Genomic DNA, 15,584 nt, shown 5'->3' with positions numbered 1-15,584 from the left:
GTACGATCTTTTAGTTGCAGCATGCGAGATTCTTAGATGCGACATGCAGGCTCTAGTTCCCTGACCAGGGATTGAACCTGGGCCCCCTGCACTGGGAGCATGAAGTCTTAGCCACTGGACCACCAAGGAAGTCCCTCCAAGTAGCTTTTGAACTTTATATTTCCATCTTTTTTGAGATATATATTTTACATCTGGGGAAAATCTATTACTTTATAGTTCAGCCCACACTTTCCCTTTTGATCACTAAAAGTGTTAAAAATCAGTGAGTGTCTAAATGAATGGAATGTCTTATGTAAACTCAGAGATACTTCAAATAATGCTTAATGACTGTAACATATAGGATCTGGAGACTCAGTGCCTTACTTGCCACAAGATGCTAACATTTTAGTTCACACAAACTATTCTGACACAATATTCATTTTTATGAGGCCAATATTTCAAATTAAAACAAACACAAAATGTGAGCAGTTAACTAAATCAATCATCTCTTCTGTTTATCACATCGCACATTTTCCAATCTGAAAATGCACCACAAAACTTTAGGGATACTATGGTATATTTAATGAAAAGAACAGCTGTTGCTAGAAAAATAATTTTCAATGATTTCCATGACTGAAAGCAAAGCTTGATGTAATTATACATTAAGCATACTCCTTCTAGCTAAAATAGCCAAAAACCTCAGACTCCTCAGGTTAAAAAGACCATTCCACCTAGATTTACATTATTCTAAATTATCAATAATCCCTCAAATATTTAAAAACCAATTTTAAGGATATATCTTCCCCCTCAGGTTCTTGAAGAAACATCCCCTGAAGTATATATGAAATTAGAAACATATGAGAGCCAAGTTCTAAATAAACTGCCCAGATTAAAAATAATTCTCAGGAATTCCTGGCAGTCCAGTGGTTAGGACGCTGGTGCTCTCACTGCCCAGGGATTGGGTTCAATACCTGGTCAGGGAACTAAGATCCCACAAGCTGTGCAGCACAGCCACTAAAAAAAAAATTCTCTGGAAAGACAATGTCTCAGTAATGAACCAAGTTAATCATCACATTCATAAATCATTTGACATGGCCTCTATAGCAAAAATCCTCAGCCCCCAAGAATTTTCATTCTCGTCAAGACAGCCATATTTAAATACACATAAAGCAATCAGAGGACAAGAGATTCTAAGAAATGAGCCTTAAACTGGGTATTTCAGGATCAGTGAATGGAGAGGCTGGTTAAGGCATTCAACACACAGTGTGGGCAAGAGGACAGACGCCTCTAGAAGCCTGGAATTTGGCTATGCTGTATTAGACAATAGACTCTGAAATGTTTCGTAGTAGGATTTTACTTGCTAAAAGTAGTTTTCAAGGAACATTTACCAGGCAAGAGTACGTGCAATTGGAATAAAGGAGATATTAGAAACAAAAGAAAAAATTAAGTTTTCCAAAGGAAATGTATATACTGCCTCACTCCCAAATGCCACACCAGCCCACAAGAATGCACCCTCAGTGAGCACAGTGGCTCCTGGCCTCACGTTCTCAGCAAGCGGAGGACTCTCAAACATTTATCCTGCCCTGTCTTTGAGGAATGTGGCACTGCTGGTGGGTTCTTTCCTAAGTAGCTCTTGACACTACATTTATAACTCCAGCAATACAGAAGTTCAGGACAATTAAGTGTTCCCTTCAGCTTGCATGACACCCATTCTTGTTGGCACTATATATGGATGAATTAAATACATCTCAAGAACTTCTCTGATTCTTTCCCAAGATGTTCACTCTTCAAAAAAGAAATAATTCTACATATTCTACTCATTTCTCAAAAAGCAATGACTAATCAATACCCTTAAATTCAACCCCATCCAACCAGATAAGACTTCAGATAGCTGTTTCCAAACTAATTCATTTGGCATCTCAATACATTTCATGGAGTCCTTTTCAAGATTTATCTGTTACTTTCCCTCCAATAACTAATGCAGCTCTAGTATAAATTAACTATTTGTCCCAGAACTGGACAAGACCTTTGAGGAACAAACTGAAACTCAAAGTGGCTAAGTAATTCCAAAAGTTATCTTCGCTATTTAACAAAGAGCAAGCCTAAGAAATTTCCATGGATCTCTTGTGGCTCAGTCAGTTAAGAGTCTGCCTGCAATGCAGGAGACCTGAGTTTGACCCCTGGGTCAGAAAAGATTCCCTGGAGGAGGAAATGGCAACCCATTCCAGTATTCTTGCCTAGGAAATTCCATGGACAGGGGAGCATGGCAGGCTATGGTCCATGGGGTTGCAAGAGTCAGACATGACTTTGCAATTAAACCTACCTACCTAGGAGGTCTCTACCATCCCCAGTCCAAAATACTTTCCATTTCACCTAAAAGTCTTACTTTCACATGATACAGAATCTATTGTCATTGCTTACTATTACTACTCTTGAAACCAAAAGAAATCTATTCCACTATGTCACCCAACTTCTTTTTCTTGATTATAATTCTGATGGGAGTCTGATCAAACAACAACCAGATGGCCAATCAACAAAAATCAATGGCCCCCCTCTGTGCCCTGAGCCAAGCACCACATAACAATGAGGATACAGAGGTGAACAGGACAGAAGTGGTTCACCCTTGTAAAACGTGTTTTTGCTCAGTCAGTCAGTTGTGTCTGACTCTGCATCCCCGTGGACTACAGCACACTAGGCTTCCCTGTCCTTCACCATCTCCTGGAGTTTGCTCAAACCCATGTCCATTGAGTCGGTGATGCCATCCAACCATCTCATCCTCTATTGTCCCCTTCTCCTCCTGCCTTCAATCTTTTCCAGCATCAGAGTCATGAAGTTTACAGACAGGATAATCTGGGAGGCTTAAAACTAATGAAATTTACTTGGGTCCCTGATTCATCTGACAATGAACTAGAATGTCATTTTTTCCCAAAGTATCTGAGTGCTTCCTAAGTATCACAATCCATTCATAAGTAATTAAAACTTTCTTAGATGTAACTGTTCAAACACAAATCACCACTTTGCAGATATAGACACACATGAACGAGATGGAGGAATAAATTCATTTTTCAACAACTATTTGTCAAGTGTCACCTCTAATACCATGATAAGCTGAGAATATGTAATCAATTTATAAGAGACAAGACATATATTAAAAATAAAAACTTTTATAGTCTCTAAACACACCTGTGACGCTGTCATACTTAACAATTATGTTACAATCTATAATCTAGGAATTATAACACACATTTTCTCATTTAACCCCTCTATGATAATTTGTTTTAAAGATTACCAAAATGATACTCAAGGAAGTTAAAGAACCTGCTGCAGCTCTCAGAACTGATAGATGACAGATCCAAAAGCAAGAGCCTAATGTAATTCTAGATTCCGAGATTTTCTATTGAACCAAACTGTCTCAATAAGTGTTAGTCACTCAGTCGTGTCCAGCTCTTTCCGACCCCATGGACTGTAGCCTGCCAGGTTCCTCTGTTCATGGCATTCTCCAGGCAAGAATACTGGAGTGGGTAACCACTCCCTTCTCCAGGGGATCTTCCTGACCCAGGGACGGAACCCAGGTCTCCTGGATTGCAGGCAGATTTTTTTTACCATCTGAGCCACCGGTCTGAATCAAAGCTCCTACACCAAACTGTTTTAAATCGATAATGCTAAACCAGTAGAAAAAACACTAGTTAATATTAGTGTATTAAACATGCACTCACATGCCAGATACTGTTGCAAGTCTTTTACATAAATTGATGATATTATTCATAAGAGTACTCCAGTAGGGACTTTCCCGGTAGTCCAGTGGCTAAGATCCTGTGCTCCCAATGCAGGGGGCCCAGGTTCGATCCTGAGTCAGGGAATGAGATTCCCACATGCCGCAACTAAGATCCGGTGCAGCCAAATAAATAATTTTTGTTTGTTTAAAAAAGTACTTCAGTAATACTACAGCTCAGTCAAATTAGAAGTTTTTAAAGCGATTAAAATTCTTCACAATGGTATTCAGAATTAATATAAAGCCAGTTTCAGACAACCAACTAATTATTGGTTGCCCTCAATCATCCCTCCTCCAAAGGGAGGGATGGTTGAGGGCAGAGAGGGAACAGCAAACCCCAACAGGCTCAAGTGGCCCAAAGAAGAGGTTCCCCACCGGACTCTAAAACTCATACCACTTTCAGAGAGCATAAGTGACCCCTGAAGAGTTAGCCAAATGGATCACATGACTCATCGAGTTTCTTTCATGCCTACATTTAAATTCTGCAAAAGCAAGCTTGTTTCCAAACTGCGGATGTGTTCAGCAACACAGAAATGCCTTAGAGAGGAGACAGACCCTCTGTGGGTAGGAGGCCAGCCACAGCGCACGGAACCAGGACTCTAACCACAGCTTCCCCCTGCAGCATATTACAAAGTTCATATGAATTACCTCATTCCGCCTGACCTTAGGAAAACCAGAAAGAAGACAGTGACTAAGTCCCTAACGCCGAGCACAAGGCGATTTAGAGCTTCTGGAGGCAGAAGGAAAGCCCCAGAAAGAAATGGAATCTGTCACCGGGTCAAGCCAGCAACCTCCAGCAAAACTGCAACTAAAACCTGTACTCTGAGGCAGATAAAACAGGGAGAACAGACGAAGATGAAAAGAAAAACGCTTTCGCACGTACGTTAACTTTTACACAAAGGCTTGGGCAAAAGAACCCCCACTCCCCTATGCCTGTTCTTTCTCTTTCCGATGGAATGGCTTGCTAAAGGAGGAAGAAGCGGGTGAAGACTTTGATGGGTGGCCTCAGGCTTGGTCAGGAGGAATCAGCCCTTTTACCAAAAAAGAAAGACACCACAGTGATACAGAAGGAGGAAAACGAAGAAGAAAAGAAAATTAAGCCTCTGGGAATGAATGGAGCGCCTTTCTGATCAATTACATTGAGATTCCCAATTTACTTTGGTCCATATAGCCAAAGAGAGACAACCTAATTTCCTGCTGTCTTTTATTCTTCAGCTAGATTATTAGGTTCACTTCAAACCTCTCAACTATTGTCAGTTCTCTATTCAACCTAGCATACGCAAAGTACATGATCATATATAGAACCTTCTACAAATAACAATGACTAATATTTGTTACTGCTTATTATGTGCCAGGCACGCACGTCATACACAGATGAAGAAACTGAGGCTTAAAGAGATGCAGTGACTTGCCCACAACAACACAGCTAGCACTGATTTAACTCCGGCTGCCTCACACAACTGCTTGCAAGTAGTCTAGAAGAACGCCATCCTTTTAGCCCATAACAAAATCCAGTCCCTTTTTTAAAAAACAGTAATAGCTTCACCTGAAAAGATCAAGATCCATTTTTTCTTCTTAAAAATATTGATTTATTCTTTAATTGAAGTATAATTGATGTACAATATTCTGTAAGTTACGGGTGTATAATACAGTGATTCAAAATTTTTAAAGGTTATACTTCATTTGTAGTTATTATAAAATAGAAGCTATATTCCCTGTGCTGTACAGTATATCCTTGTAGCTTATTTTATATATAACAGTTTGTACTTCTCAACCCCCAATCCCTATCTTGCTTCTCCCTGCTGAGATCCATTGTAATTAAAACTGCACAGAACTATGTGCTGTGAGAATGGCTTTCAAGTTAATTTGCTGATACTGGTGCTAGATTCGCCTTTTTGAAAAATATTCATTCTACACAACCTACCTCCAGACCCTCTCCACCAAATGTCAGGTACAATTATGCTCTGGGTACAGTTCACAGAACAAATTCCCTCTAGCTGAGAGCCACAGGACAGCGAGGATCCAACCCCACAACTCAGCATGGCAGAACCATCACCCTCACACCAGCCAACTGGGCTGCGTGTCCCACACAGATCATTAGGAAAAGCAAGAAAGGAATTCTCAAACTTCAGAAGGCTCTCAAAGGGCAACACTTCCCCTCAAAGGAAAACTGGCAAGAAAAAGCAATCCACAAGCCCATTTAAACCAACAGAAACAGGCTTAAACAGACAAAAGTAATGTTATTGTTTCTTTAAGCCACCTACATAATATTTACATTTTCCCATAGCTGGGAAATCACTGACTACAGTCAAGTAACCCCTGAATTCACCTCTGCCATGCCATTAAACCTGGATCTGCTTAAGGCCTAAACCAATAAAACTTCTGTTTAATTTATCATCTCAAAGTTCCGCTGAAATTAAAGCCCAAATAAACCAAATGAATCTTAATTCCCTTGGAAAGCTCCTTTAACTGTAAAACATTATGGAATGTTAAACTTCATTTTAGAATTACTATTTTTTTTTTCTCCAATGCAGTGCACCTAGTTATGCTTTCTATTTAAAAAAAAAAAGTTTGGTTTTTGTTTGTTTTGCTGTTGGAGAACTATATCAGATACACAAATTTCTATGATCTAACTGGAAAAATATAAAAAAATATTCTCGAAACAAGCATCTGTGGGAAGTTTTCAGCGTAAATTTGAGTTGTCTAAGAATATGAAGATTGAGAAGGGTTCATCATCTATTTAAAGTCAGAAGTAACTCTACACAGCCTTTTAAAAGATTCACTTACTTAAAATATTCTGAAAGAAGGAAAAAAATGAGAGTGAAACAATCAGATTATAAAACATTAAGCAACAATTTTGGACACAGGTGAACCTTGAAGTGGACTATGGGGTCAGATTCCATCTAATCGCAATTTTTCAACCAAGGACAATATGCTTATAAGTAAACGGTATAAAAATCCTCTTTCGTAGGTGGGGTTTTTACTAGTTTGTCCCAAACTTTTTTCAGTTCCCAGTACACTTATAACTTCAGTTCCTCCAAATTCTACCATAGTGGTGGGAAAACTCATGGTAAACTCACTGAAATTCAAAGAAAACAGGACTCCTAGTCACCCTTTCTCACATGATTAGTAAAAGACACATCATCCAGCTCCCCGCCCTCTATATCCTGCAGTGTATTCACAGGACGCTGATGCTGTCTTAGCAATGCTTTTCCCGTGCCGTAATTATAGGAGTAAAAAGTATTTTGCTCTGAGTTTCAGTGATGTCAGCCTGAAACACATTCTAATGTATTTCAAAAGGAGAGAATATGCAAACACCCTTTGGTACAAACAAAGTCAAAAATAACCTGAAGTTCAGCTGACCACAAAAAAGGGGAAGAAGCATTTACCCTGCTAAATAGACATGAGACGCAAAGAGCAAAGCTCTCCAGACTTCCACCTACCTAACAAATGGTCAAAGGCCATGAACACTGCTCACACCAAGAGGAAGATCCATGCAAAAGCACCAAAAAATATTAAATTCCCTGGGTTTTCATGCAGCACACTGGCTTCTTAGTTGTGGCACTCAGGTTTAGTTGCCCCATGGCATATGGGATCTTAGTCCCCTCACCATGGATCCAACCTGTGCCCCCCTGCAGGGCAAGCACAGAGGCCTAACCACTGAGCAACCAGGGAAGTCCCTACACTCACTATTAACCTAGGGAATGCAAATTAAATAACAAAGAGGTGACTTTGCAACGTTTTTCCTCTATCTTAATGACTGCATCCAGGGCAGCTGAGGGTGCAATGAAACTAGATTAAAAATAGTCTTAAACTGACAATAAATAACTACTCATAAAAATGGTTACACCCTCATGCCCAGTAAATTCTATTTTATATATCTATCCTAAAAAACATCCATAAATGGTAAAGGTTTCTTGCTCTTGTTCACTACAGTGTTATGTATAGTAGCAAAAATTAGAAACGTCCATGTTTTCCCTATTTCGGGAATGAGAGCCTATTCAATAAAATACAATACAGACATCAAAATGATAGCTGAAGTCACACAGCTATATCTCATAATTCTAAGTTTAAATAGCAGGAAACCTATCAGTACAACAAATTACAAACAGAATTACATGATTCAGCAGTGTCTCTTCTGGGTACATACCTGAAATAATACCAAAGTTTCTAAGCAATAATAATAATAAAAGCAAGGTCTCCAAGAGATATCACTGTACACTCCTGTTCACAACAGCAATATTCACAAGAGCCAAAAGGTGGAAGTAGCCAAATGTCCACTGACTGAGTAAATGGATAAACAAGATGAGGTATACATATACAATGGAATATTACTCAGACTTAAAGGAAGGAAATCTTGACACATGAATGAACCTTAAGGACATTCAGTTCAGTTCAGTCGCTCAGTCGTGTCGGACTCTTTGCAACCCCATGAATCGCAGCACGCCAGGCCTCCCTGTCCATCACCAACTCCCAGAGTTCACCCAGACTCACGTCCATCGAGTCAGTGATGCCATCCAGCCATCTCATCCTCTGTCATCCCCTTCTCCTCCTGCCCCCAATCCCTCCCAGCATCAGAGTCTCTTCCAATGAGTCAACTCTTCGCATGAGGTGGCCAAAGTACTGGAATTTCAGCTTTAGCATCATTCCTTCCAAAGAAATCCCAGGGCTGATCTCCTTCAGAATGGACTGGTTGGACCTCCTTGCAGTCCAAGGGACTCTCAAGAGTCTTCTCCAACACCACAGTTCAAAAGCATCAATTCTTCGGCGCTCAGCCTTCTTCACAGTCCAACTCTCACATCCATACATGACCACAGGAAAAACCATAGCCTTGACTAGACGAACCTTTGTTGGCAAAGTAATGTCTCTGCTTTTCAATATGCTATCTAGGTTGGTCATAACTTTCCTTCCAAGGAGTAAGCGTCTTTTAATTTCATGGCTGCAGTCACCATCTGCAGTGATTCTGGAGCCCAAAAAAATAAAGTCTGACACTGTTTCCACTGTTTCCCCATCTATTTCCCATGAAGTGATGGGACCGGATGCCATGATCTTATGCTAAGTGAAATAAGCCAGTCACAAAAACACGAATAATGAGAGATATCAAACAGCCAAACAGAAACAAAAAGTAGGAGCTGGCGGGGAGGAGGAAAGGGGAACTGTATTGTAATTTAATGAGGACAGAGTTTCAATTCCCAAGAAAAAGTTCTGGCAATTGAATACACAACAGTGTAAATACACTTAACACTACTGAACACTGAAAAATGGTTTTGATGGCAAATGTTACCTGTATTAAACCACAATTTATGTTTTTTTCTTGGTGGGGCCGCACAGCTTGTGGGATCTTAGTTCTCTGACTAGGGATTGAACCGGGGCCCTCTGCACAAAGTTCTAACCACTGGACTGCCAGGGAACTCCCAAATCACAATTTTAAAAAATACCAGTACAGTAAGATTACATATGTGTAAAACAAAAAAGTGAAAAAGCCTAGAAAATAATTCTTCAAAATATTTATGTATTAATATCATCTGTGATGTGATTTTTATATCACTATTTTTAAAAATTTAGAAATACTGCTCTAGCTAACCCACAAAATCTTTAAAATCTTTCCAGTGCAAATGATGTACATATGAGAAATTACTCCTTTTTTCAGCATATATATAACAAACATGGAGCCAAAGTTTGAATTAAGATCTTGCTCTTTACCAGGGATAAGAATTGATCTAACTAAACTCCATGAGAGCAGGTTTCAATCTGTTTTGTTCACTGAATCCCCAGCAGCAGTCTAGCCCATTGTGAATATTCATAAACATTTGGGAAATGAATTTAGAAAGCTCCTTTCACAATCCACACACATACTTTGGCCAACTGGCATTAATTTCATGAAAACACTCTGCTGATTACATTCCAAATCTTTTAAATCCAAGATCTTCTGAATCTATTCTTCTGGCTTCCAATCTCCCACCTCACGCTTTTTCCTCCTCTAATTATCTCACTTCGTTTAGTATCTGGAAAAAGAACTGAGTGTTGCAATATATAATCAGCAAATTATCTTAGCTGATGGAATCATATGTAGCAGCGGTAGGCAATTACAGTCTATAAAATGCAGATTACTCTGGCTGTTTTAATACTCTATGAAAGACGAGCCCTTGCCTCTGCACACTGAAGGCACAGTTGCAGTTAGAATGCCACTAGGATGGTTTTATCCTTTCAGTTCATAAGTGAAAAAAAAGGAAGTCCTATATACACAAGTTTCACAACCTCAAAATGCTCATTTAGCTCATATGTGTGACCCAAGCTAAGCTAAGAAGAAACTATTCCAAACAGCAAAGGGCACATTTCCCTTCACAAAGAAAAATCTTCCCAGTGGGCTTGGCTGGTACCCAATCTGTCCACCTGCAGCCATCTAGAGAATAGAGGTTCATACCCTTGGCAAGAGTTCACAGCTCTGCTTTTGCAAACAGCACTGTCTAACAGAGGTATAACACAAGCCACTCTTTATTATGCATTGGCTGTGCTGGGCTTTCATTGCTGCACGTGGGCTTTCTGTAGCTGCTGTGCATGGGCTTCTCACTGCAGTGGCTTTTCCTGCTGCAGAGCCGGGCTCTAGAGCACACAGGCCAGTAGTTGCAGCACTCAGGCTTAGTAGCTGTGGTGCACGAGCTTAGCTGCTCCTCCACATGTGGAGTCTTCCCAGACCAGGGATCGAAACCATGTCCCCAAACCATGTCCCCTGCACTGGCAGGCGAATTCTTAACCACTGATTACCAGGGAAGTCAGTTATTTTAGGAAGTCATTAATTTTAAATTTTCCAATAGTCATGCTAAAAAATAAACATATAAAAGTTAATTTTATTTAACTCAATATACTCAGAGTATTATTTCAACATGTAACCCATAATAAAAACAAGTATTGTGATATATTTTCTCTTTCCTTTGTCTTGGAAATTCAGTACAGATTTCAGACTTAACAGCATCTCTCAAATCAGACTAGCCACATTTCAAGTATTCAACAGCCATACCTGACTAGTAACTACCCTATGCGGGCAACACACTTTTAGAATGATGGTCATTTTTGTGACACGTTTACATTCATTTCACATGTTAATTTTTTTATAGGCTCTGATATCTCTTTCTTGGTGTGTAACTGGGCCCTCTCCATTAAAAATGTGTGTATGTGCATGTATGTGTGTATATACAAGTAAGCAAAAACCATTTCAACTAGCCATTGACAGCCAAGCCAACACTAACTATAGGATGATTATATATTACAGTCTCCACAATTTTAGGACAGATGTCAACAGAGAAATGTGGCTTGTTTTACAGGGACACACATCTCAGCCAACATTTCTATCTAAATAGACGTAATAGCTTTACCAAACTTTGCACAACAGGGGTATTCCTGAATGTAAACAGTTCAAAAGTTTCCTTTTACCAAAGAAGCAAGCTCTTTAAAAAAAATGAAGAGATGCTTTATTTATTTAATAAGCTTTTTAAAAATTATTGCTAAATGAGGTTAGGGACATTGTTTTTTCATTGCTCTATTCCCAGAGCCAGATTTGGGTGGAGTGGTCACATTTTTCTCCTTACAGTTCACCTTTTCAGAGAAGTCTTTCTGAATCACTGGATCTGAAGCAGCCCTCTGCTCTTTCCCTTCATAGCAAAAATAAACTCAATTGTTGCATAAATGAATGAATGATTGAAGCTTAAAATAAGGAAAAATAAAGTGAGCTAAACCAGCAGTAACGGTTACCACCAATATTACCCATTTTTAAATGACTACCCTCTATAAGATGCAGTGGAGGATTATGGTCTAGTTGTGAGAAGAGGGGAAATTGTGTACTTGTGTTTAAAAGAAAACTCACAGAACCTAGTACTGGGACTTTCTTTCAAAATGATGAGTAGGCTTTCACTTACTCAAGCACCTACCAAGTGCCAGGCATTTATTTTAGACCCTGGGTAAACATGCTAGTCTCTGTTCTAAACAAACTATAACAAGACATTACAACTTTTGCTATGAAGGGAAAGAGCAGAGTAGGGAAGGGTGTCTAGTTTGGATTGGTGGTTCAGGAAGACTTCTCTGAGAAGGTGGCATGTAAGTTGACAAGGGAAGAACTAAGAGAAGCAATTCCAGGCCCCGGTTCTGTGATGGGGACTAACTTGAATCCTGAAGGGAACTGAAGAGGCCTAATAAGACTAGACTCCTAGTTAAAGACTCTTAATTAACGTTGTTGCATCAGGGACTTCACTGCTGGTCCAGTGGCTACGACTCTGCATTCCCAATGCAGGGAGTCTGGGTTCGATTCCTGGTGGAGGAACTAGATCCCACATGCCACAACTAAAGATCCCGTGTGCTGCAACTAAGATTGGGCAGAGCCAGTAAGTAAATAAATAAGTATTTTTTTAAAAAGTTGTTGCATCAGAGAGCAAGCAATGAGCTAGCTCTTCATATATAACATATATAATAATAGGCAATGCTTTGTGTGCTCAGTCACTCAGTTGTGTCTGACTCTTTGCGACCCCACAGACTGTAGGACTGTAGCCTGCCTGCTTAACCAGAATAATAGCCTCCTACAAGGCAACACGTATCAGCTCTTCAACGAGACAAGGACAAAAATGGGCCAAGTTAGTCAAGATGTATCTTTGCAAGCATTTACCTTATTATACCCTACACTGTCTCTCATCATCCATCCAAAGAGGGGCCCGGCTAGCCAATGACCCTGGGACAAATTAGAAACGAAAAGCAAGCCTCAAGCTGGGGTCTTTATCAAAAGGCAGCAATTTCTGTGGAAAGCTAAGAGTAAACAAGAGTTGATGCTCTAGGCAAGGAGTCGGTACACGAGAAAGCATTCGGCCAGTCTCACTTTTTTGTCCCCAAAACGAATGTTTACAGTATGACATGCACTAACTGCCAAAGGAAATCTAAGAAGAATAACCACATTATTGGATGCGTTTAGCTTTCCTTTTTGTAAATGTTTTGTGTCACTGCTTTCCAAAGAATTCTATCTCTTGCATGTTAGCCATTAAAAGAAATGGGGTAGAGAGTGTATTGTTCATGCTTGCTGGTATATAAGACTGGTGACCAATTTTCTTCTGAAATTCAGTTAAAGGAATGTGTTTCTGTGAGTCCTGCTCACACAAACACAAAATTCCATTGGATTAACACTATGTAAGAACAGAATATATCAGACACGGCGACGGGATGTGCAAACAACCATACACCGGGCAAAACAACTGCTGGGAATGTTTATATTCAGTAATACAGGGGCTCTGTCAGTACAAAAAGTTTAAGCAAAAGACCTTTGATGTTGTAAATTAGCACTCTATCACCAAAACTTCTAATGGAAACACTGAATAAACTAGTGCAACTCATTACTGTTGGTTCTAGGTGTAAAGTGCAGAGCCAGAGAAACCCCAAAATATTTAAATTATAACAAGGAAAAAACCTATGGGTGAACTTAAGATCTGTTACATGGAGTCTCACACGCTTGCCTTATTAACCCATTCTTCAGCAGAACTTCTTAAAAAGTGTGGAGGGTTCAAAAGACAATTTCAAGCTCCTAAATAAGACTTCTTTATCTTTTAAAAAAATTTTTATTAACTCCCTTGTATTATAATTATAGTTACTTCCTAATTATTCTACTTCTAAAGCAAACACAGCATCATTTCTTATTCCTATTATGTACCCAAGGCTCAGGAAGAAAAGTGATCACCTTGGTTTAGAGAAGAAGCAGAATATGCTCTGATAGATTAATGATTTTAGTCCATTTCTACTCTTGGAAGCCTGAATACATAGAAAAGGAAAATTATGAGTTAACACACTGTTGACATTCTTGCTTCTGCACAAAGCATAACAGTACGTTCAAAAGGATGACTTATGAACACTGTAATGAAGATACATGAAAGTTAGGGTGTCAAAATGTTAAGAAACTCCTAAATTACAGATGCCCATTTTGCGAAAGTAAACTGGAATATTAAAATTATTTTTATAGCCAAGAAGCAGTGAAAACTGAGTCAGGGAAACTTGAGCTCTGCCTTTTCCCTACCTAAGTGTGCTGCTGCTGCTGCTGCTAAGTCCCTCTTTAGCAAATCACTTAACGAGGCCCAACCTTTCATTAGGTTAATGCTGCAGAGGATTCTTGGGAGAATCATAAGACCAGGTACACTGAAAACCCATAAAGAGCCAACAATTATCAAACCAGGAAAACATCAATTCATTCAACTAATATTCACTGATGGAGGCCCTGGGGATACAGCAGTAAGCATGGCATTCAAACTCCTAGAAAAAGGCCACAATTGCTTTCCTTTGTACCTTTCAGACAAGTTTTTAAGCCTTTTCCTTTTTTTTTTTCTTAAAGAGGGCACCGATATAAAATAAGAAAGAAAAAGTTGGGCTATGTTCCTTTGCCTGGCAAGAGAAGAAAGAAATTTCTCACCCTCTCTCCCCCTTTCTCACCATCCTGCATTTACCACAGACATCTTATTTTCCCTGGATATTTTCAAGAGTTCTAGAAACCACATTTTCCTGGCTTTTCCACCAGGTGGTATAGCACTTTTAAAAAATCACTATTATCCATAATAGATCCTTCTGGCAACACTTCTCTTCCCACCTCTTTAGAGAAAACATAAATTTCACTTCTAAACTATATGTCAGAGGTGCCTACCTAATTCTTACAATCACTGACATAAAAAAAAAAAAGATTTATCTAACATTGGGTAAAAGACATGTTCTGCATTAAGAGTGCTTTGCTAAAAAGAAAAAAAAAAAGAGTGCTTTGCTTTAAATTTATGATAAGTTTGACTTCCTTAACTCATAAATCTTTTCAGGAATTTAACAGACTCACTCTTCAAATAAACCAAAATGCCCACAAAAATTCAGTTAGTACACCTTCTCAACTGGTAAATAAGTCCTCTAACTCAGAATCCAGTAAGTGTTATGTTAGAAGGGGAAATACACAGCAATAAAGTTTCAGAATATACTTTGAAGCTCTTTAAGCAAGATCTAGGACTTACTGTTCTGATTTTCAGCACAATCTTCAAAATATATACTGATGGTAGGACAATCCTAAATACTAAATAAGTACCATTAAATGAGTATGTTATATATAGTAGATGAATATTACATAAGTTAATGAGTATAACATAGACATTCGAAGTGTACAAACCCAGAAAAAAAAACATTCTTACTTTTTAAAGCATTAAAACATTTTCATACAAGTTCAACCTGGATACCTTGGCCCTCATAAAGGAGCATCTCATGCCTGGAGAATTCAACACCAGCTAGTTTCCTGTAGCTACCAGTACCTCTGGGATAGACTTCAAATGAGCACAACGGTCTCTGACAGTCTCTACTCAAAGTGTCAAATGATGACAGTGACATAAGTGGAAAAAAACCAAAAAAGCACAAAGTAGAGAAGAGAAAGGAAGCAGAGCCCAAGAAAGAGAAAAGCAAAGTGAAAAAAAAAGGGAAGGAAATGCAATTCTTCAATGCACTGACTGGAGAGGCAGGCATTCCTGACTTCCAAACTTCACAGCAAACTCATGGCTAAAATACACTTCACTAAAAATAAGATATCACTTGCTATGAACTGTTTGCCTCTGCCCCCTACCCCTCAATTCACATGATGAAACTCTCATGTGATAAGATTTGGAGGTGGGGCCTTTGGGAGGTAATCAGGTCTTTAGGGTGGCCCACAGGATGGGATGAGTGGCCTTATAAGAAGGTGAGAGGTAGCCCTTTTCCTGGAGTGAAGGCACTGCCAGATAGCTATCAGCTATCTACAGCCAGGAAGGGGCCCTCATCAGAATACAACATGCTGGGACTTCCCTGGTGGTCC

The 15,584-nt window shown here is 39.3% G+C and overlaps 1 protein-coding gene and 1 long non-coding RNA gene across 2 annotated transcripts in view; both read right to left on the bottom strand.

The window, feature by feature from the left end:
* The window catches only part of RASSF3 (Ras association domain family member 3), a 75,791-nt gene that overhangs the window by 58,286 nt on the left and 1,921 nt on the right, over positions 1 to 15,584 (bottom strand). The gene's annotated exons all lie outside the window — the stretch shown is intronic.
* LOC138987910 (uncharacterized) overlaps positions 1 to 15,584 on the bottom strand; it is a 39,406-nt gene that overhangs the window by 22,296 nt on the left and 1,526 nt on the right. The gene's annotated exons all lie outside the window — the stretch shown is intronic.

The sequence above is a fragment of the Bos mutus genome, chromosome 5 (genome assembly GCF_027580195.1).
Source record: "Bos mutus isolate GX-2022 chromosome 5, NWIPB_WYAK_1.1, whole genome shotgun sequence".
NCBI lineage: Eukaryota > Metazoa > Chordata > Mammalia > Artiodactyla > Bovidae > Bos > Bos mutus.
This window is presented reverse-complemented; position numbering and strand designations above follow the sequence as displayed.